Source organism: Corvus hawaiiensis, chromosome 8 (genome assembly GCF_020740725.1).
Source record: "Corvus hawaiiensis isolate bCorHaw1 chromosome 8, bCorHaw1.pri.cur, whole genome shotgun sequence".
NCBI lineage: Eukaryota > Metazoa > Chordata > Aves > Passeriformes > Corvidae > Corvus > Corvus hawaiiensis.
In genome coordinates, this window is record NC_063220.1 from 25,216,792 (window position 1) to 25,237,414 (window position 20,623).

The following is a 20,623-nucleotide window of genomic DNA, read 5'->3' on the forward strand; positions in this document are numbered from 1 at the left end:
AGGCTTAGGCCTAGGCGTAACCCTAACCCTAACCCTAGCTTGAGCCAGAAATCCTGAAGTGGGCTGTGGTGAGTTCCAAGCAGGAAAAAGACGAGGGAGCAAGGTTTTGGCTTTGCTGCGCTCACCTTGGAATGCCTTTAGCATGGCCAGTGTCCCTGGAGCTGCTGGTTTTTTGTTTTCTGAACACTAAACCTAGGCCTAGGCGTAGGCGTAACCCTAACCCTAACCCTAGCTTGAGCCAGAAATCTGGAAGTGGGCTGTGGTGAGTTCCAAGCAGAAAGAAGAAGGGGGAGCAAGGTTTTGGGCTGTGCTGCGCTCACCTTGGCATGCCTTTTGCATGGTGAGTATCCCTGGGGCTCCAGGCTCGGTGGTTTCCTATACCCTAACCCTAGGCGTTACCCTAACCCCGACCCTAACCCTAACCCTAGCTTGAGCCAGAAATCGGGAAGTGGGCCGTGGCGAGTTCCAAGCAGAAAGAAGAAGAATAGGGAGCAAGGTTTTGGCTGTTCCGTGCTCAACTTGGTATGCCTTTGGCATGGCCAGTGTCCCTGGAGCTCCTGGCTTTGTGGTTTTCTCAACCCTAATCCTTGGCATAACTCTAACCCTAACCCTAGCTTGAGCCAGAAACCAGGCATTGGGCTGTGGTGAGTTCCAAGCAGGAAAAAGACGAGGGAGCAAGGTTTAGGCTTTGCTGCGCTCACCTTGGAATGCCTTTTGCATGGTCAGTGTCCCTGGAGCTCCTGGCTCTGTGGTTTTCGCAGCCCTAATCCTCGGCGTAACCCTAGTGCTAACCCTAACCCTAGCTTGAGCGAGAAATCGGGTTGTGGGCCGTGGCGAGTTCCAAGCAGAAAGAAGAAGGGGGAGCAAAGTTTTGGCTTTTCCGTACTCAACTTTGTATGCCTTTCGCATGGCCAGTGTCCCTGGAGCTCCTGGCTCTGTGGTTTTCTGAACCCTAAACCTAGGCTTAGGCCTAGGCGTAACCCTAACCCTAACCCTAGCTTGAGCCAGAAATCCTGAAGTGGGCTGTGGTGAGTTCTAAGCAGGAAAAAAACGAGGGAGCAAGGTTTTGGCTTTGCTGCGCTCACCTTGGAATGCCTTTGGCATGGCCAGTGTCCCTGGAGCTGCTGGCTCTGTGGTTTTCGCAGCCCTAATCCTCGGCGTAACCCTAGTGCTAACCCTAACCCTAGCTTGAGCGAGAAATCGGGTTGTGGGCCGTGGCGAGTTCCAAGCAGAAAGAAGAAGAATAGGGAGCAAGGTTTTGGCTGTTCCGTGCTCAACTTGGTATGCCTTTCGCATGCTCAGTGTCCCTGGAGCTCCTGGCTTTGTGGTTTTCTGAACCCTAAACCTAGGCTTAGGCCTAGGCGTAACCCTAACCCTAACCCTAGCTTGAGCCAGAAACCGAGCATTGGGCTGTGGTGAGTTCCGAGCAGAAAGAAGAAAAAGGAGGAAAGTTTTGGGCTGTGCTGCGCTCACCTTGGCATGCCTTTTGCATGGTGAGTATCCCTGGAGCTCCGGGCTCGGTGGTTTTCTATACCCTAACCCTAGGCGTTACCCTAACCCCGACCCTAACCCTAACCCTAGCTTGAGCCAGAAATCGGGAAGTTGGCCGTGGCGAGTTCCAAGCAGAAAGAAGAAGAATAGGGAGCAAGGTTTTGGCTGTTCCGTGCTCAACTTGGTATGCCTTTGGCATGGCCAGTGTCCCTGGAGCTCCTGGCTCTGTGGTTTTCTGAACCCTAAACCTAGGCTTAGGCCTAGGCGTAACCCTAACCCTAACCCTAGCTTGAGCCAGAAATCCTGAAGTGGGCTGTGGTGAGTTCCAAGCAGGAAAAAGACGAGGGAGCGAGGTTTTGGCTTTGCTGCGCTCACCTTGGAATGCCTTTTGCATGGCCAGTGTCCCTGGAGCTCCTGGCTTTTTGTTTTCTGAACACTAAACCTTGGCCTAGGCGTAGGCGTAACCCTAACCCTAACCCTAGCTTGAGCCAGAAATCCAGCAGTGGGCTGTGGTGAGTTCTGAGCAGGAAGAAGAAAAGGGAGCAAGGTTTTGGCTTTGCTGCGCTCACCTTGGAATGCCTTTTGCATGGTCAGTGTCCCTGGAGCTCCTGGCTTTGTGGTTTTCTGAACCCTAAACCTAGGCTTAGGCCTAGGCGTAACCCTAACCCTAACCCTAGCTTGAGCCAGAAATCCTGAAGTGGGCTGTGGTGAGTTCCAAGCAGGAAAAAGACGTGGGAGCAAGGTTTTGGCTTTGCTGCGCTCACCTTGGAATGCCTTTGGCATGGCCAGTGTCCCTGGAGCTCCTGGCTTTGTGGTTTTCTCAACCCTAATCCTTGGCATAACTCTAACCCTAACCCTAGCTTGAGCCAGAAACCAGGCATTGGGCTGTGGTGAGTTCCAAGCAGGAAAAAGACGAGGGAGCAAGGTTTAGGCTTTGCTGCGCTCACCTTGGAATGCCTTTTGCATGGTCAGTGTCCCTGGAGCTCCTGGCTCTGTGGTTTTCGCAGCCCTAATCCTCGGCGTAACCCTAGTGCTAACCCTAACCCTAGCTTGAGCGAGAAATCGGGTTGTGGGCCGTGGCGAGTTCCAAGCAGAAAGAAGAAGGGGGAGCAAGGTTTTGGCTTTTCCGTACTCAACTTTGTATGCCTTTCGCATGGCCAGTGTCCCTGGAGCTCCTGGCTCTGTGGTTTTCTGAACCCTAAACCTAGGCTTAGGCCTAGGCGTAACCCTAACCCTAACCCTAGCTTGAGCCAGAAATCCTGAAGTGGGCTGTGGTGAGTTCTAAGCAGGAAAAAAACGAGGGAGCAAGGTTTTGGCTTTGCTGCGCTCACCTTGGAATGCCTTTGGCATGGCCAGTGTCCCTGGAGCTGCTGGCTCTGTGGTTTTCGCAGCCCTAATCCTCGGCGTAACCCTAGTGCTAACCCTAACCCTAGCTTGAGCGAGAAATCGGGTTGTGGGCCGTGGCGAGTTCCAAGCAGAAAGAAGAAGAATAGGGAGCAAGGTTTTGGCTGTTCCGTGCTCAACTTGGTATGCCTTTCGCATGCTCAGTGTCCCTGGAGCTCCTGGCTTTGTGGTTTTCTGAACCCTAAACCTAGGCTTAGGCCTAGGCGTAACCCTAACCCTAACCCTAGCTTGAGCCAGAAACCGAGCATTGGGCTGTGGTGAGTTCCGAGCAGAAAGAAGAAAAAGGAGGAAAGTTTTGGGCTGTGCTGCGCTCACCTTGGCATGCCTTTTGCATGGTGAGTATCCCTGGAGCTCCGGGCTCGGTGGTTTTCTATACCCTAACCCTAGGCGTTACCCTAACCCCGACCCTAACCCTAGCTTGAGCCAGAAATCGGGAAGTGGGCCGTGGCGAGTTCCAAGCAGAAAGAAGAAGAATAGGGAGCAAGGTTTTGGCTGTTCCGTGCTCAACTTGGTATGCCTTTGGCATGGCCAGTGTCCCTGGAGCTCCTGGCTCTGTGGTTTTCTGAACCCTAAACCTAGGCTTAGGCCTAGGCGTAACCCTAACCCTAACCCTAGCTTGAGCCAGAAATCCTGAAGTGGGCTGTGGTGAGTTCTAAGCAGGAAAAAGACGAGGGAGCAAGGTTTTGGCTTTGCTGCGCTCACCTTGGAATGCCTTTGGCATGGCCAGTGTCCCTGGAGCTGCTGGCTTTTTGTTTTCTGCACACTAAACCTAGGCCTAGGCGTAGGCGTAACCCTAACCCTAACCCTAGCTTGTGCCAGAAATCCAGCAGTGGGCTGTGGTGAGTTCTGAGCAGGAAGAAGAAAAGGGAGCAAGGTTTTGGCTTTTCCGGGCTCAACTTTTTATGCCTTTCGCATGGCCAGTGTCCCTGGAGCTCCTGGCTTTGTGGTTTTCTGAACCCTAAACCTAGGCTTAGGCCTAGGCGTAACCCTAACCCTAACCCTAGCTTGAGCCAGAAATCCTGAAGTGGGCTGTGGTGAGTTCCAAGCAGGAAAAAGACGAGGGAGCAAGGTTTTGGCTTTGCTGCGCTCACCTTGGAATGCCTTTAGCATGGCCAGTGTCCCTGGAGCTGCTGGTTTTTTGTTTTCTGAACACTAAACCTAGGCCTAGGCGTAGGCGTAACCCTAACCCTAACCCTAGCTTGAGCCAGAAATCTGGAAGTGGGCTGTGGTGAGTTCCAAGCAGAAAGAAGAAGGGGGAGCAAGGTTTTGGGCTGTGCTGCGCTCACCTTGGCATGCCTTTTGCATGGTGAGTATCCCTGGAGCTCCAGGCTCGGTGGTTTCCTATACCCTAACCCTAGGCGTTACCCTAACCCCGACCCTAACCCTAACCCTAGCTTGAGCCAGAAATCGGGAAGTGGGCCGTGGCGAGTTCCAAGCAGAAAGAAGAAGAATAGGGAGCAAGGTTTTGGCTGTTCCGTGCTCAACTTGGTATGCCTTTGGCATGGCCAGTGTCCCTGGAGCTCCTGGCTTTGTGGTTTTCTCAACCCTAATCCTTGGCATAACTCTAACCCTAACCCTAGCTTGAGCCAGAAACCAGGCATTGGGCTGTGGTGAGTTCCAAGCAGGAAAAAGACGAGGGAGCAAGGTTTAGGCTTTGCTGCGCTCACCTTGGAATGCCTTTTGCATGGTCAGTGTCCCTGGAGCTCCTGGCTCTGTGGTTTTCGCAGCCCTAATCCTCGGCGTAACCCTAGTGCTAACCCTAACCCTAGCTTGAGCCAGAAATCGGGTTGTGGGCCGTGGCGAGTTCCAAGCAGAAAGAAGAAGGGGGAGCAAGGTTTTGGCTTTTCCGTACTCAACTTTGTATGCCTTTCGCATGGCCAGTGTCCCTGGAGCTCCTGGCTCTGTGGTTTTCTGAACCCTAAACCTAGGCTTAGGCCTAGGCGTAACCCTAACCCTAACCCTAGCTTGAGCCAGAAATCCTGAAGTGGGCTGTGGTGAGTTCTAAGCAGGAAAAAGACGAGGGAGCAAGGTTTTGGCTTTGCTGCGCTCACCTTGGCATGCCTTTGGCATGGCCAGTGTCCCTGGAGCTGCTGGCTCTGTGGTTTTCGCAGCCCTAATCCTCGGCGTAACCCTAGTGCTAACCCTAACCCTAGCTTGAGCGAGAAATCGGGTTGTGGGCCATGGTGAGTTCCGAGCAGAAAGAAGAAGGGGGAGCAAGGTTTTGGGCTGTGCTGCGCTCACCTTGGCATGCCTTTTGCATGGTGAGTATCCCTGGAGCTCCGGGCTCGGTGGTTTTCTATACCCTAACCCTAGGGGTTACCCTAACCCCGACCCTAACCCTAACCCTAGCTTGAGCCAGAAATCGGGAAGTGGGCCGTGGCGAGTTCCAAGCAGAAAGAAGAAGAATAGGGAGCAAGGTTTTGGCTTTGCTGCGCTCACCTTGGTATGCCTTTGGCATGGCCAGTGTCCCTGGAGCTCCTGGCTTTGTGGTTTTCTCAACCCTAATTCTTGGCATAACTCTAACCCTAACCCTAGCTTGAGCCAGAAACCAGGCATTGGGCTGTGGTGAGTTCCGAGCAGGAAGAAGAAAAGGGAGCAAGGTTTTGGCTTTTCCGTGCTCAACTTTGTATGCCTTTCGCATGGTCAGTGTCCCTGGAGCTCCTGGCTTTGTGGTTTTCTGAACCCTAAACCTAGGCTTAGGCCTAGGCGTAACCCTAACCCTAACCCTAGCTTGAGCCAGAAATCCTGAAGTGGGCTGTGGTGAGTTCCAAGCAGGAAGAAGAAGGGGGAGCAAAGTTTTGGCTGTGCCCTGCTCAACTTTGCATGCCTTTGGCATGGTCAGTGTCCCTGGAGCACCTGGCTTTGTGGTTTTCGCAGCCCTAATCCTCGGCATAACCCTAGTGCTAACCCTAACCCTAGCTTGAGCCAGAAATCCGGAAGTGGGCCGTGGCGAGTTCCAAGCAGAAAGAAGAAGAATAGGGAGCAAGGTTTTGGCTGTTCCGTGCTCAACTTGGTATGCCTTTCGCATGCTCAGTGTCCCTGGAGCTCCTGGCTTTGTGGTTTTCTGAACCCTAAACCTAGGCTTAGGCATAGGCGTAACCCTAACCCTAACCCTAGCTTGAGCCAGAAACCGAGCATTGGGCTGTGGTGAGTTCCGAGCAGAAAGAAGAAAAAGGAGCAAAGTTTTGGGCTGTGCTGCGCTCACCTTGGCATGCCTTTTGCATGGTGAGTATCCCTGGAGCTCCGAGCTCGGTGGTTTTCTATACCCTAACCCTAGGCGTTACCCTAACCCCGACCCTAACCCTAACCCTAGCTTGAGCCAGAAATCGGGAAGTTGGCCGTGGCGAGTTCCAAGCAGAAAGAAGAAGACGAGGGAGCAAGGTTTTGGCTGTTCCGTGCTCAACTTGGTATGCCTTTGGCATGGCCAGTGTCCCTGGAGCTCCTGGCTCTGTGGTTTTCTGAACCCTAAACCTAGGCTTAGGCCTAGGCGTAACCCTAACCCTAACCCTAGCTTGAGCCAGAAATCCTGAAGTGGGCTGTGGTGAGTTCTAAGCAGGAAAAAGACGAGGGAGCAAGGTTTTGGCTTTGCTGCGCTCACCTTGGAATGCCTTTGGCATGGCCAGTGTCCCTGGAGCTGCTGGCTTTTTGTTTTCTGCACACTAAACCTAGGCCTAGGCGTAGGCGTAACCCTAACCCTAACCCTAGCTTGTGCCAGAAATCCAGCAGTGGGCTGTGGTGAGTTCTGAGCAGGAAGAAGAAAAGGGAGAAAGGTTTTGGCTTTTCCGGGCTCAACTTTTTATGCCTTTCGCATGGCCAGTGTCCCTGGAGCTCCTGGCTTTGTGGTTTTCTCAACCCTAAACCTAGGCTTAGGCCTAGGCGTAACCCTAACCCTAACCCTAGCTTGAGCCAGAAATCCTGAAGTGGGCTGTGGTGAGTTCCAAGCAGGAAAAAGACGAGGGAGCAAGGTTTTGGCTTTGCTGCGCTCACCTTGGAATGCCTTTAGCATGGCCAGTGTCCCTGGAGCTGCTGGTTTTTTGTTTTCTGAACACTAAACCTAGGCCTAGGCGTAGGCGTAACCCTAACCCTAACCCTAGCTTGAGCCAGAAATCTGGAAGTGGGCTGTGGTGAGTTCCAAGCAGAAAGAAGAAGGGGGAGCAAGGTTTTGGGCTGTGCTGCGCTCACCTTGGCATGCCTTTTGCATGGTGAGTATCCCTGGGGCTCCAGGCTCGGTGGTTTCCTATACCCTAACCCTAGGCGTTACCCTAACCCCGACCCTAACCCTAACCCTAGCTTGAGCCAGAAATCGGGAAGTGGGCCGTGGCGAGTTCCAAGCAGAAAGAAGAAGAATAGGGAGCAAGGTTTTGGCTGTTCCGTGCTCAACTTGGTATGCCTTTGGCATGGCCAGTGTCCCTGGAGCTCCTGGCTTTGTGGTTTTCTCAACCCTAATCCTTGGCATAACTCTAACCCTAACCCTAGCTTGAGCCAGAAACCAGGCATTGGGCTGTGGTGAGTTCCAAGCAGGAAAAAGACGAGGGAGCAAGGTTTAGGCTTTGCTGCGCTCACCTTGGAATGCCTTTTGCATGGTCAGTGTCCCTGGAGCTCCTGGCTCTGTGGTTTTCGCAGCCCTAATCCTCGGCGTAACCCTAGTGCTAACCCTAACCCTAGCTTGAGCGAGAAATCGGGTTGTGGGCCGTGGCGAGTTCCAAGCAGAAAGAAGAAGGGGGAGCAAAGTTTTGGCTTTTCCGTACTCAACTTTGTATGCCTTTCGCATGGCCAGTGTCCCTGGAGCTCCTGGCTCTGTGGTTTTCTGAACCCTAAACCTAGGCTTAGGCCTAGGCGTAACCCTAACCCTAACCCTAGCTTGAGCCAGAAATCCTGAAGTGGGCTGTGGTGAGTTCTAAGCAGGAAAAAAACGAGGGAGCAAGGTTTTGGCTTTGCTGCGCTCACCTTGGAATGCCTTTGGCATGGCCAGTGTCCCTGGAGCTGCTGGCTCTGTGGTTTTCGCAGCCCTAATCCTCGGCGTAACCCTAGTGCTAACCCTAACCCTAGCTTGAGCGAGAAATCGGGTTGTGGGCCGTGGCGAGTTCCAAGCAGAAAGAAGAAGAATAGGGAGCAAGGTTTTGGCTGTTCCGTGCTCAACTTGGTATGCCTTTCGCATGCTCAGTGTCCCTGGAGCTCCTGGCTTTGTGGTTTTCTGAACCCTAAACCTAGGCTTAGGCCTAGGCGTAACCCTAACCCTAACCCTAGCTTGAGCCAGAAACCGAGCATTGGGCTGTGGTGAGTTCCGAGCAGAAAGAAGAAAAAGGAGGAAAGTTTTGGGCTGTGCTGCGCTCACCTTGGCATGCCTTTTGCATGGTGAGTATCCCTGGAGCTCCGGGCTCGGTGGTTTTCTATACCCTAACCCTAGGCGTTACCCTAACCCCGACCCTAACCCTAACCCTAGCTTGAGCCAGAAATCGGGAAGTTGGCCGTGGCGAGTTCCAAGCAGAAAGAAGAAGAATAGGGAGCAAGGTTTTGGCTGTTCCGTGCTCAACTTGGTATGCCTTTGGCATGGCCAGTGTCCCTGGAGCTCCTGGCTCTGTGGTTTTCTGAACCCTAAACCTAGGCTTAGGCCTAGGCGTAACCCTAACCCTAACCCTAGCTTGAGCCAGAAATCCTGAAGTGGGCTGTGGTGAGTTCCAAGCAGGAAAAAGACGAGGGAGCGAGGTTTTGGCTTTGCTGCGCTCACCTTGGAATGCCTTTTGCATGGCCAGTGTCCCTGGAGCTCCTGGCTTTTTGTTTTCTGAACACTAAACCTTGGCCTAGGCGTAGGCGTAACCCTAACCCTAACCCTAGCTTGAGCCAGAAATCCAGCAGTGGGCTGTGGTGAGTTCTGAGCAGGAAGAAGAAAAGGGAGCAAGGTTTTGGCTTTGCTGCGCTCACCTTGGAATGCCTTTTGCATGGTCAGTGTCCCTGGAGCTCCTGGCTTTGTGGTTTTCTGAACCCTAAACCTAGGCTTAGGCCTAGGCGTAACCCTAACCCTAACCCTAGCTTGAGCCAGAAATCCTGAAGTGGGCTGTGGTGAGTTCCAAGCAGGAAAAAGACGTGGGAGCAAGGTTTTGGCTTTGCTGCGCTCACCTTGGAATGCCTTTGGCATGGCCAGTGTCCCTGGAGCTCCTGGCTTTGTGGTTTTCTCAACCCTAATCCTTGGCATAACTCTAACCCTAACCCTAGCTTGAGCCAGAAACCAGGCATTGGGCTGTGGTGAGTTCCAAGCAGGAAAAAGACGAGGGAGCAAGGTTTAGGCTTTGCTGCGCTCACCTTGGAATGCCTTTTGCATGGTCAGTGTCCCTGGAGCTCCTGGCTCTGTGGTTTTCGCAGCCCTAATCCTCGGCGTAACCCTAGTGCTAACCCTAACCCTAGCTTGAGCGAGAAATCGGGTTGTGGGCCGTGGCGAGTTCCAAGCAGAAAGAAGAAGGGGGAGCAAAGTTTTGGCTTTTCCGTACTCAACTTTGTATGCCTTTCGCATGGCCAGTGTCCCTGGAGCTCCTGGCTCTGTGGTTTTCTGAACCCTAAACCTAGGCTTAGGCCTAGGCGTAACCCTAACCCTAACCCTAGCTTGAGCCAGAAATCCTGAAGTGGGCTGTGGTGAGTTCTAAGCAGGAAAAAAACGAGGGAGCAAGGTTTTGGCTTTGCTGCGCTCACCTTGGAATGCCTTTGGCATGGCCAGTGTCCCTGGAGCTGCTGGCTCTGTGGTTTTCGCAGCCCTAATCCTCGGCGTAACCCTAGTGCTAACCCTAACCCTAGCTTGAGCGAGAAATCGGGTTGTGGGCCGTGGCGAGTTCCAAGCAGAAAGAAGAAGAATAGGGAGCAAGGTTTTGGCTGTTCCGTGCTCAACTTGGTATGCCTTTCGCATGCTCAGTGTCCCTGGAGCTCCTGGCTTTGTGGTTTTCTGAACCCTAAACCTAGGCTTAGGCCTAGGCGTAACCCTAACCCTAACCCTAGCTTGAGCCAGAAACCGAGCATTGGGCTGTGGTGAGTTCCGAGCAGAAAGAAGAAAAAGGAGGAAAGTTTTGGGCTGTGCTGCGCTCACCTTGGCATGCCTTTTGCATGGTGAGTATCCCTGGAGCTCCGGGCTCGGTGGTTTTCTATACCCTAACCCTAGGCGTTACCCTAACCCCGACCCTAACCCTAACCCTAGCTTGAGCCAGAAATCGGGAAGTTGGCCGTGGCGAGTTCCAAGCAGAAAGAAGAAGAATAGGGAGCAAGGTTTTGGCTGTTCCGTGCTCAACTTGGTATGCCTTTGGCATGGCCAGTGTCCCTGGAGCTCCTGGCTCTGTGGTTTTCTGAACCCTAAACCTAGGCTTAGGCCTAGGCGTAACCCTAACCCTAACCCTAGCTTGAGCCAGAAATCCTGAAGTGGGCTGTGGTGAGTTCCAAGCAGGAAAAAGACGAGGGAGCGAGGTTTTGGCTTTGCTGCGCTCACCTTGGAATGCCTTTTGCATGGCCAGTGTCCCTGGAGCTCCTGGCTTTTTGTTTTCTGAACACTAAACCTTGGCCTAGGCGTAGGCGTAACCCTAACCCTAACCCTAGCTTGAGCCAGAAATCCAGCAGTGGGCTGTGGTGAGTTCTGAGCAGGAAGAAGAAAAGGGAGCAAGGTTTTGGCTTTGCTGCGCTCACCTTGGAATGCCTTTTGCATGGTCAGTGTCCCTGGAGCTCCTGGCTTTGTGGTTTTCTGAACCCTAAACCTAGGCTTAGGCCTAGGCGTAACCCTAACCCTAACCCTAGCTTGAGCCAGAAATCCTGAAGTGGGCTGTGGTGAGTTCCAAGCAGGAAAAAGACGTGGGAGCAAGGTTTTGGCTTTGCTGCGCTCACCTTGGAATGCCTTTGGCATGGCCAGTGTCCCTGGAGCTCCTGGCTTTGTGGTTTTCTCAACCCTAATCCTTGGCATAACTCTAACCCTAACCCTAGCTTGAGCCAGAAACCAGGCATTGGGCTGTGGTGAGTTCCAAGCAGGAAAAAGACGAGGGAGCAAGGTTTAGGCTTTGCTGCGCTCACCTTGGAATGCCTTTTGCATGGTCAGTGTCCCTGGAGCTCCTGGCTCTGTGGTTTTCGCAGCCCTAATCCTCGGCGTAACCCTAGTGCTAACCCTAACCCTAGCTTGAGCGAGAAATCGGGTTGTGGGCCGTGGCGAGTTCCAAGCAGAAAGAAGAAGGGGGAGCAAAGTTTTGGCTTTTCCGTACTCAACTTTGTATGCCTTTCGCATGGCCAGTGTCCCTGGAGCTCCTGGCTCTGTGGTTTTCTGAACCCTAAACCTAGGCTTAGGCCTAGGCGTAACCCTAACCCTAACCCTAGCTTGAGCCAGAAATCCTGAAGTGGGCTGTGGTGAGTTCTAAGCAGGAAAAAAACGAGGGAGCAAGGTTTTGGCTTTGCTGCGCTCACCTTGGAATGCCTTTGGCATGGCCAGTGTCCCTGGAGCTGCTGGCTCTGTGGTTTTCGCAGCCCTAATCCTCGGCGTAACCCTAGTGCTAACCCTAACCCTAGCTTGAGCGAGAAATCGGGTTGTGGGCCGTGGCGAGTTCCAAGCAGAAAGAAGAAGAATAGGGAGCAAGGTTTTGGCTGTTCCGTGCTCAACTTGGTATGCCTTTCGCATGCTCAGTGTCCCTGGAGCTCCTGGCTTTGTGGTTTTCTGAACCCTAAACCTAGGCTTAGGCCTAGGCGTAACCCTAACCCTAACCCTAGCTTGAGCCAGAAACCGAGCATTGGGCTGTGGTGAGTTCCGAGCAGAAAGAAGAAAAAGGAGGAAAGTTTTGGGCTGTGCTGCGCTCACCTTGGCATGCCTTTTGCATGGTGAGTATCCCTGGAGCTCCGGGCTCGGTGGTTTTCTATACCCTAACCCTAGGCGTTACCCTAACCCCGACCCTAACCCTAACCCTAGCTTGAGCCAGAAATCGGGAAGTGGGCCGTGGCGAGTTCCAAGCAGAAAGAAGAAGAATAGGGAGCAAGGTTTTGGCTGTTCCGTGCTCAACTTGGTATGCCTTTGGCATGGCCAGTGTCCCTGGAGCTCCTGGCTCTGTGGTTTTCTGAACCCTAAACCTAGGCTTAGGCCTAGGCGTAACCCTAACCCTAACCCTAGCTTGAGCCAGAAATCCTGAAGTGGGCTGTGGTGAGTTCTAAGCAGGAAAAAGACGAGGGAGCAAGGTTTTGGCTTTGCTGCGCTCACCTTGGAATGCCTTTGGCATGGCCAGTGTCCCTGGAGCTGCTGGCTTTTTGTTTTCTGCACACTAAACCTAGGCCTAGGCGTAGGCGTAACCCTAACCCTAACCCTAGCTTGTGCCAGAAATCCAGCAGTGGGCTGTGGTGAGTTCTGAGCAGGAAGAAGAAAAGGGAGCAAGGTTTTGGCTTTTCCGGGCTCAACTTTTTATGCCTTTCGCATGGCCAGTGTCCCTGGAGCTCCTGGCTTTGTGGTTTTCTGAACCCTAAACCTAGGCTTAGGCCTAGGCGTAACCCTAACCCTAACCCTAGCTTGAGCCAGAAATCCTGAAGTGGGCTGTGGTGAGTTCCAAGCAGGAAAAAGACGAGGGAGCAAGGTTTTGGCTTTGCTGCGCTCACCTTGGAATGCCTTTAGCATGGCCAGTGTCCCTGGAGCTGCTGGTTTTTTGTTTTCTGAACACTAAACCTAGGCCTAGGCGTAGGCGTAACCCTAACCCTAACCCTAGCTTGAGCCAGAAATCTGGAAGTGGGCTGTGGTGAGTTCCAAGCAGAAAGAAGAAGGGGGAGCAAGGTTTTGGGCTGTGCTGCGCTCACCTTGGCATGCCTTTTGCATGGTGAGTATCCCTGGAGCTCCAGGCTCGGTGGTTTCCTATACCCTAACCCTAGGCGTTACCCTAACCCCGACCCTAACCCTAACCCTAGCTTGAGCCAGAAATCGGGAAGTGGGCCGTGGCGAGTTCCAAGCAGAAAGAAGAAGAATAGGGAGCAAGGTTTTGGCTGTTCCGTGCTCAACTTGGTATGCCTTTGGCATGGCCAGTGTCCCTGGAGCTCCTGGCTTTGTGGTTTTCTCAACCCTAATCCTTGGCATAACTCTAACCCTAACCCTAGCTTGAGCCAGAAACCAGGCATTGGGCTGTGGTGAGTTCCAAGCAGGAAAAAGACGAGGGAGCAAGGTTTAGGCTTTGCTGCGCTCACCTTGGAATGCCTTTTGCATGGTCAGTGTCCCTGGAGCTCCTGGCTCTGTGGTTTTCGCAGCCCTAATCCTCGGCGTAACCCTAGTGCTAACCCTAACCCTAGCTTGAGCCAGAAATCGGGTTGTGGGCCGTGGCGAGTTCCAAGCAGAAAGAAGAAGGGGGAGCAAGGTTTTGGCTTTTCCGTACTCAACTTTGTATGCCTTTCGCATGGCCAGTGTCCCTGGAGCTCCTGGCTCTGTGGTTTTCTGAACCCTAAACCTAGGCTTAGGCCTAGGCGTAACCCTAACCCTAACCCTAGCTTGAGCCAGAAATCCTGAAGTGGGCTGTGGTGAGTTCTAAGCAGGAAAAAGACGAGGGAGCAAGGTTTTGGCTTTGCTGCGCTCACCTTGGCATGCCTTTGGCATGGCCAGTGTCCCTGGAGCTGCTGGCTCTGTGGTTTTCGCAGCCCTAATCCTCGGCGTAACCCTAGTGCTAACCCTAACCCTAGCTTGAGCGAGAAATCGGGTTGTGGGCCATGGTGAGTTCCGAGCAGAAAGAAGAAGGGGGAGCAAGGTTTTGGGCTGTGCTGCGCTCACCTTGGCATGCCTTTTGCATGGTGAGTATCCCTGGAGCTCCGGGCTCGGTGGTTTTCTATACCCTAACCCTAGGGGTTACCCTAACCCCGACCCTAACCCTAACCCTAGCTTGAGCCAGAAATCGGGAAGTGGGCCGTGGCGAGTTCCAAGCAGAAAGAAGAAGAATAGGGAGCAAGGTTTTGGCTTTGCTGCGCTCACCTTGGTATGCCTTTGGCATGGCCAGTGTCCCTGGAGCTCCTGGCTTTGTGGTTTTCTCAACCCTAATTCTTGGCATAACTCTAACCCTAACCCTAGCTTGAGCCAGAAACCAGGCATTGGGCTGTGGTGAGTTCCGAGCAGGAAGAAGAAAAGGGAGCAAGGTTTTGGCTTTTCCGTGCTCAACTTTGTATGCCTTTCGCATGGTCAGTGTCCCTGGAGCTCCTGGCTTTGTGGTTTTCTGAACCCTAAACCTAGGCTTAGGCCTAGGCGTAACCCTAACCCTAACCCTAGCTTGAGCCAGAAATCCTGAAGTGGGCTGTGGTGAGTTCCAAGCAGGAAGAAGAAGGGGGAGCAAAGTTTTGGCTGTGCCCTGCTCAACTTTGCATGCCTTTGGCATGGTCAGTGTCCCTGGAGCACCTGGCTTTGTGGTTTTCGCAGCCCTAATCCTCGGCATAACCCTAGTGCTAACCCTAACCCTAGCTTGAGCCAGAAATCCGGAAGTGGGCCGTGGCGAGTTCCAAGCAGAAAGAAGAAGAATAGGGAGCAAGGTTTTGGCTGTTCCGTGCTCAACTTGGTATGCCTTTCGCATGCTCAGTGTCCCTGGAGCTCCTGGCTTTGTGGTTTTCTGAACCCTAAACCTAGGCTTAGGCATAGGCGTAACCCTAACCCTAACCCTAGCTTGAGCCAGAAACCGAGCATTGGGCTGTGGTGAGTTCCGAGCAGAAAGAAGAAAAAGGAGCAAAGTTTTGGGCTGTGCTGCGCTCACCTTGGCATGCCTTTTGCATGGTGAGTATCCCTGGAGCTCCGGGCTCGGTGGTTTTCTATACCCTAACCCTAGGCGTTACCCTAACCCCGACCCTAACCCTAACCCTAGCTTGAGCCAGAAATCGGGAAGTTGGCCGTGGCGAGTTCCAAGCAGAAAGAAGAAGACGAGGGAGCAAGGTTTTGGCTGTTCCGTGCTCAACTTGGTATGCCTTTGGCATGGCCAGTGTCCCTGGAGCTCCTGGCTCTGTGGTTTTCTGAACCCTAAACCTAGGCTTAGGCCTAGGCGTAACCCTAACCCTAACCCTAGCTTGAGCCAGAAATCCTGAAGTGGGCTGTGGTGAGTTCTAAGCAGGAAAAAGACGAGGGAGCAAGGTTTTGGCTTTGCTGCGCTCACCTTGGAATGCCTTTGGCATGGCCAGTGTCCCTGGAGCTGCTGGCTTTTTGTTTTCTGCACACTAAACCTAGGCCTAGGCGTAGGCGTAACCCTAACCCTAACCCTAGCTTGTGCCAGAAATCCAGCAGTGGGCTGTGGTGAGTTCTGAGCAGGAAGAAGAAAAGGGAGAAAGGTTTTGGCTTTTCCGGGCTCAACTTTTTATGCCTTTCGCATGGCCAGTGTCCCTGGAGCTCCTGGCTTTGTGGTTTTCTCAACCCTAAACCTAGGCTTAGGCCTAGGCGTAACCCTAACCCTAACCCTAGCTTGAGCCAGAAATCCTGAAGTGGGCTGTGGTGAGTTCCAAGCAGGAAAAAGACGAGGGAGCAAGGTTTTGGCTTTGCTGCGCTCACCTTGGAATGCCTTTAGCATGGCCAGTGTCCCTGGAGCTGCTGGTTTTTTGTTTTCTGAACACTAAACCTAGGCCTAGGCGTAGGCGTAACCCTAACCCTAACCCTAGCTTGAGCCAGAAATCTGGAAGTGGGCTGTGGTGAGTTCCAAGCAGAAAGAAGAAGGGGGAGCAAGGTTTTGGGCTGTGCTGCGCTCACCTTGGCATGCCTTTTGCATGGTGAGTATCCCTGGGGCTCCAGGCTCGGTGGTTTCCTATACCCTAACCCTAGGCGTTACCCTAACCCCGACCCTAACCCTAACCCTAGCTTGAGCCAGAAATCGGGAAGTGGGCCGTGGCGAGTTCCAAGCAGAAAGAAGAAGAATAGGGAGCAAGGTTTTGGCTGTTCCGTGCTCAACTTGGTATGCCTTTGGCATGGCCAGTGTCCCTGGAGCTCCTGGCTTTGTGGTTTTCTCAACCCTAATCCTTGGCATAACTCTAACCCTAACCCTAGCTTGAGCCAGAAACCAGGCATTGGGCTGTGGTGAGTTCCAAGCAGGAAAAAGACGAGGGAGCAAGGTTTAGGCTTTGCTGCGCTCACCTTGGAATGCCTTTTGCATGGTCAGTGTCCCTGGAGCTCCTGGCTCTGTGGTTTTCGCAGCCCTAATCCTCGGCGTAACCCTAGTGCTAACCCTAACCCTAGCTTGAGCGAGAAATCGGGTTGTGGGCCGTGGCGAGTTCCAAGCAGAAAGAAGAAGGGGGAGCAAAGTTTTGGCTTTTCCGTACTCAACTTTGTATGCCTTTCGCATGGCCAGTGTCCCTGGAGCTCCTGGCTCTGTGGTTTTCTGAACCCTAAACCTAGGCTTAGGCCTAGGCGTAACCCTAACCCTAACCCTAGCTTGAGCCAGAAATCCTGAAGTGGGCTGTGGTGAGTTCTAAGCAGGAAAAAAACGAGGGAGCAAGGTTTTGGCTTTGCTGCGCTCACCTTGGAATGCCTTTGGCATGGCCAGTGTCCCTGGAGCTGCTGGCTCTGTGGTTTTCGCAGCCCTAATCCTCGGCGTAACCCTAGTGCTAACCCTAACCCTAGCTTGAGCGAGAAATCGGGTTGTGGGCCGTGGCGAGTTCCAAGCAGAAAGAAGAAGAATAGGGAGCAAGGTTTTGGCTGTTCCGTGCTCAACTTGGTATGCCTTTCGCATGCTCAGTGTCCCTGGAGCTCCTGGCTTTGTGGTTTTCTGAACCCTAAACCTAGGCTTAGGCCTAGGCGTAACCCTAACCCTAACCCTAGCTTGAGCCAGAAACCGAGCATTGGGCTGTGGTGAGTTCCGAGCAGAAAGAAGAAAAAGGAGGAAAGTTTTGGGCTGTGCTGCGCTCACCTTGGCATGCCTTTTGCATGGTGAGTATCCCTGGAGCTCCGGGCTCGGTGGTTTTCTATACCCTAACCCTAGGCGTTACCCTAACCCCGACCCTAACCCTAACCCTAGCTTGAGCCAGAAATCGGGAAGTGGGCCGTGGCGAGTTCCAAGCAGAAAGAAGAAGAATAGGGAGCAAGGTTTTGGCTGTTCCGTGCTCAACTTGGTATGCCTTTGGCATGGCCAGTGTCCCTGGAGCTCCTGGCTCTGTGGTTTTCTGAACCCTAAACCTAGGCTTAGGCCTAGGCGTAACCCTAACCCTAACCCTAGCTTGAGCCAGAAATCCTGAAGTGGGCTGTGGTGAGTTCTAAGCAGGAAAAAGACGAGGGAGCAAGGTTTTGGCTTTGCTGCACTCACCTTGGAATGCCTTTGGCATGGCCAGTGTCCCTGGAGCTGCTGGCTTTTTGTTTTCTGCACACTAAACCTAGGCCTAGGCGTAGGCGTAACCCTAACCCTAACCCTAGCTTGTGCCAGAAATCCAGCAGTGGGCTGTGGTGAGTTCTGAGCAGGAAGAAGAAAAGGGAGCAAGGTTTTGGCTTTTCCGGGCTCAACTTTTTATGCCTTTCGCATGGCCAGTGTCCCTGGAGCTCCTGGCTTTGTGGTTTTCTGAACCCTAAACCTAGGCTTAGGCCTAGGCGTAACCCTAACCCTAACCCTAGCTTGAGCCAGAAATCCTGAAGTGGGCTGTGGTGAGTTCCAAGCAGGAAAAAGACGAGGGAGCAAGGTTTTGGCTTTGCTGCGCTCACCTTGGAATGCCTTTAGCATGGCCAGTGTCCCTGGAGCTGCTGGTTTTTTGTTTTCTGAACACTAAACCTAGGCCTAGGCGTAGGCGTAACCCTAACCCTAACCCTAGCTTGAGCCAGAAATCTGGAAGTGGGCTGTGGTGAGTTCCAAGCAGAAAGAAGAAGGGGGAGCAAGGTTTTGGGCTGTGCTGCGCTCACCTTGGCATGCCTTTTGCATGGTGAGTATCCCTGGAGCTCCAGGCTCGGTGGTTTCCTATACCCTAACCCTAGGCGTTACCCTAACCCCGACCCTAACCCTAACCCTAGCTTGAGCCAGAAATCGGGAAGTGGGCCGTGGCGAGTTCCAAGCAGAAAGAAGAAGAATAGGGAGCAAGGTTTTGGCTGTTCCGTGCTCAACTTGGTATGCCTTTGGCATGGCCAGTGTCCCTGGAGCTCCTGGCTTTGTGGTTTTCTCAACCCTAATCCTTGGCATAACTCTAACCCTAACCCTAGCTTGAGCCAGAAACCAGGCATTGGGCTGTGGTGAGTTCCAAGCAGGAAAAAGACGAGGGAGCAAGGTTTAGGCTTTGCTGCGCTCACCTTGGAATGCCTTTTGCATGGTCAGTGTCCCTGGAGCTCCTGGCTCTGTGGTTTTCGCAGCCCTAATCCTCGGCGTAACCCTAGTGCTAACCCTAACCCTAGCTTGAGCCAGAAATCGGGTTGTGGGCCGTGGCGAGTTCCAAGCAGAAAGAAGAAGGGGGAGCAAGGTTTTGGCTTTTCCGTACTCAACTTTGTATGCCTTTCGCATGGCCAGTGTCCCTGGAGCTCCTGGCTCTGTGGTTTTCTGAACCCTAAACCTAGGCTTAGGCCTAGGCGTAACCCTAACCCTAACCCTAGCTTGAGCCAGAAATCCTGAAGTGGGCTGTGGTGAGTTCTAAGCAGGAAAAAGACGAGGGAGCAAGGTTTAGGCTTTGCTGCGCTCACCTTGGCATGCCTTTGGCATGGCCAGTGTCCCTGGAGCTGCTGGCTCTGTGGTTTTCGCAGCCCTAATCCTCGGCGTAACCCTAGTGCTAACCCTAACCCTAGCTTGAGCGAGAAATCGGGTTGTGGGCCGTGGCGAGTTCCGAGCAGAAAGAAGAAGGGGGAGCAAGGTTTTGGGCTGTGCTGCGCTCACCTTGGCATGCCTTTTGCATGGTGAGTATCTCTGGAGCTCCGGGCTCGGTGGTTTTCTATACCCTAACCCTAGGGGTTACCCTAACCCCGACCCTAACCCTAACCCTAGCTTGAGCCAGAAATCGGGAAGTGGGCCGTGGCGAGTTCCAAGCAGAAAGAAGAAGAATAGGGAGCAAGGTTTTGGCTTTGCTGCGCTCACCTTGGTATGCCTTTGGCATGGCCAGTGTCCCTGGAGCTCCTGGCTTTGTGGTTTTCTCAACCCTAATTCTTGGCATAACTCTAACCCTAACCCTAGCTTGAGCCAGAAACCAGGCATTGGGCTGTGGTGAGTTCCGAGCAGGAAGAAGAAAAGGGAGCAAGGTTTTGGCTTTTCCGTGCTCAACTTTGTATGCCTTTCGCATGGTCAGTGTCCCTGGAGCTCCTGGCTTTGTGGTTTTCTGAACCCTAAACCTAGGCTTAGGCCTAGGCGTAACCCTAACCCTAACCCTAGCTTGAGCCAGAAATCCTGAAGTGGGCTGTGGTGAGTTCCAAGCAGGAAGAAGAAGGGGGAGCAAAGTTTTGGCTGTGCCCTGCTCAACTTTGCATGCCTTTGGCATGGTCAGTGTCCCTGGAGCACCTGGCTTTGTGGTTTTCGCAGCCCTAATCCTCGGCATAACCCTAGTGCTAACCCTAACCCTAGCTTGAGCCAGAAACCGAGCATTGGGCTGTGGTGAGTTCCGAGCAGAAAGAAGAAAAAGGAGCAAAGTTTTGGGCTGTGCTGCGCTCACCTTGGCATGCCTTTTGCATGGTGAGTATCCCTGGAGCTCCGGGCTCGGTGGTTTTCTATACCCTAACCCTAGGCGTTACCCTAACCCCGACCCTAACCCTAACCCTAGCTTGAGCCAGAAATCGGGAAGTTGGCCGTGGCGAGTTCCAAGCAGAAAGAAGAAGACGAGGGAGCAAGGTTTTGGCTGTTCCGTGCTCAACTTGGTATGCCTTTGGCATGGCCAGTGTCCCTGGAGCTCCTGGCTCTGTGGTTTTCTGAACCCTAAACCTAGGCTTAGGCCTAGGCGTAACCCTAACCCTAACCCTAGCTTGAGCCAGAAATCCTGAAGTGGGCTGTGGTGAGTTCTAAGCAGGAAAAAGACGAGGGAGCAAGGTTTTGGCTTTGCTGCGCTCACCTTGGAATGCCTTTGGCATGGCCAGTGTCCCTGGAGCTGCTGGCTTTTTGTTTTCTGCACACTAAACCTAGGCCTAGGCGTAGGCGTAACCCTAACCCTAACCCTAGCTTGTGCCAGAAATCCAGCAGTGGGCTGTGGTGAGTTCTGAGCAGGAAGAAGAAAAGGGAGAAAGGTTTTGGCTTTTCCGGGCTCAACTTTTTATGCCTTTCGCATGGCCAGTGTCCCTGGAGCTCCTGGCTTTGTGGTTTTCTCAACCCTAAACCTAGGCTTAGGCCTAGGCGTAACCCTAACCCTAACCCTAGCTTGAGCCAGAAATCCTGAAGTGGGCTGTGGTGAGTTCCAAGCAGGAAAAAGACGAGGGAGCAAGGTTTTGGCTTTGCTGCGCTCACCTTGGAATGCCTTTAGCATGGCCAGTGTCCCTGGAGCTGCTGGTTTTTTGTTTTCTGAACACTAAACCTAGGCCTAGGCGTAGGCGTAACCCTAACCCTAACCCTAGCTTGAGCCAGAAATCTGGAAGTGGGCTGTGGTGAGTTCCAAGCAGAAAGAAGAAGGGGGAGCAAGGTTTTGGGCTGTGCTGCGCTCACCTTGGCATGCCTTTTGCATGGTGAGTATCCCTGGAGCTCCAGGCTCGGTGGTTTCCTATACCCTAACCCTAGGCGTTACCCTAACCCCGACCCTAACCCTAACCCTAGCTTGAGCCAGAAATCGGGAAGTGGGCCGTGGCGAGTTCCAAGCAGAAAGAAGAAGAATAGGGAGCAAGGTTTTGGCTGTTCCGTGCTCAACTTGGTATGCCTTTGGCATG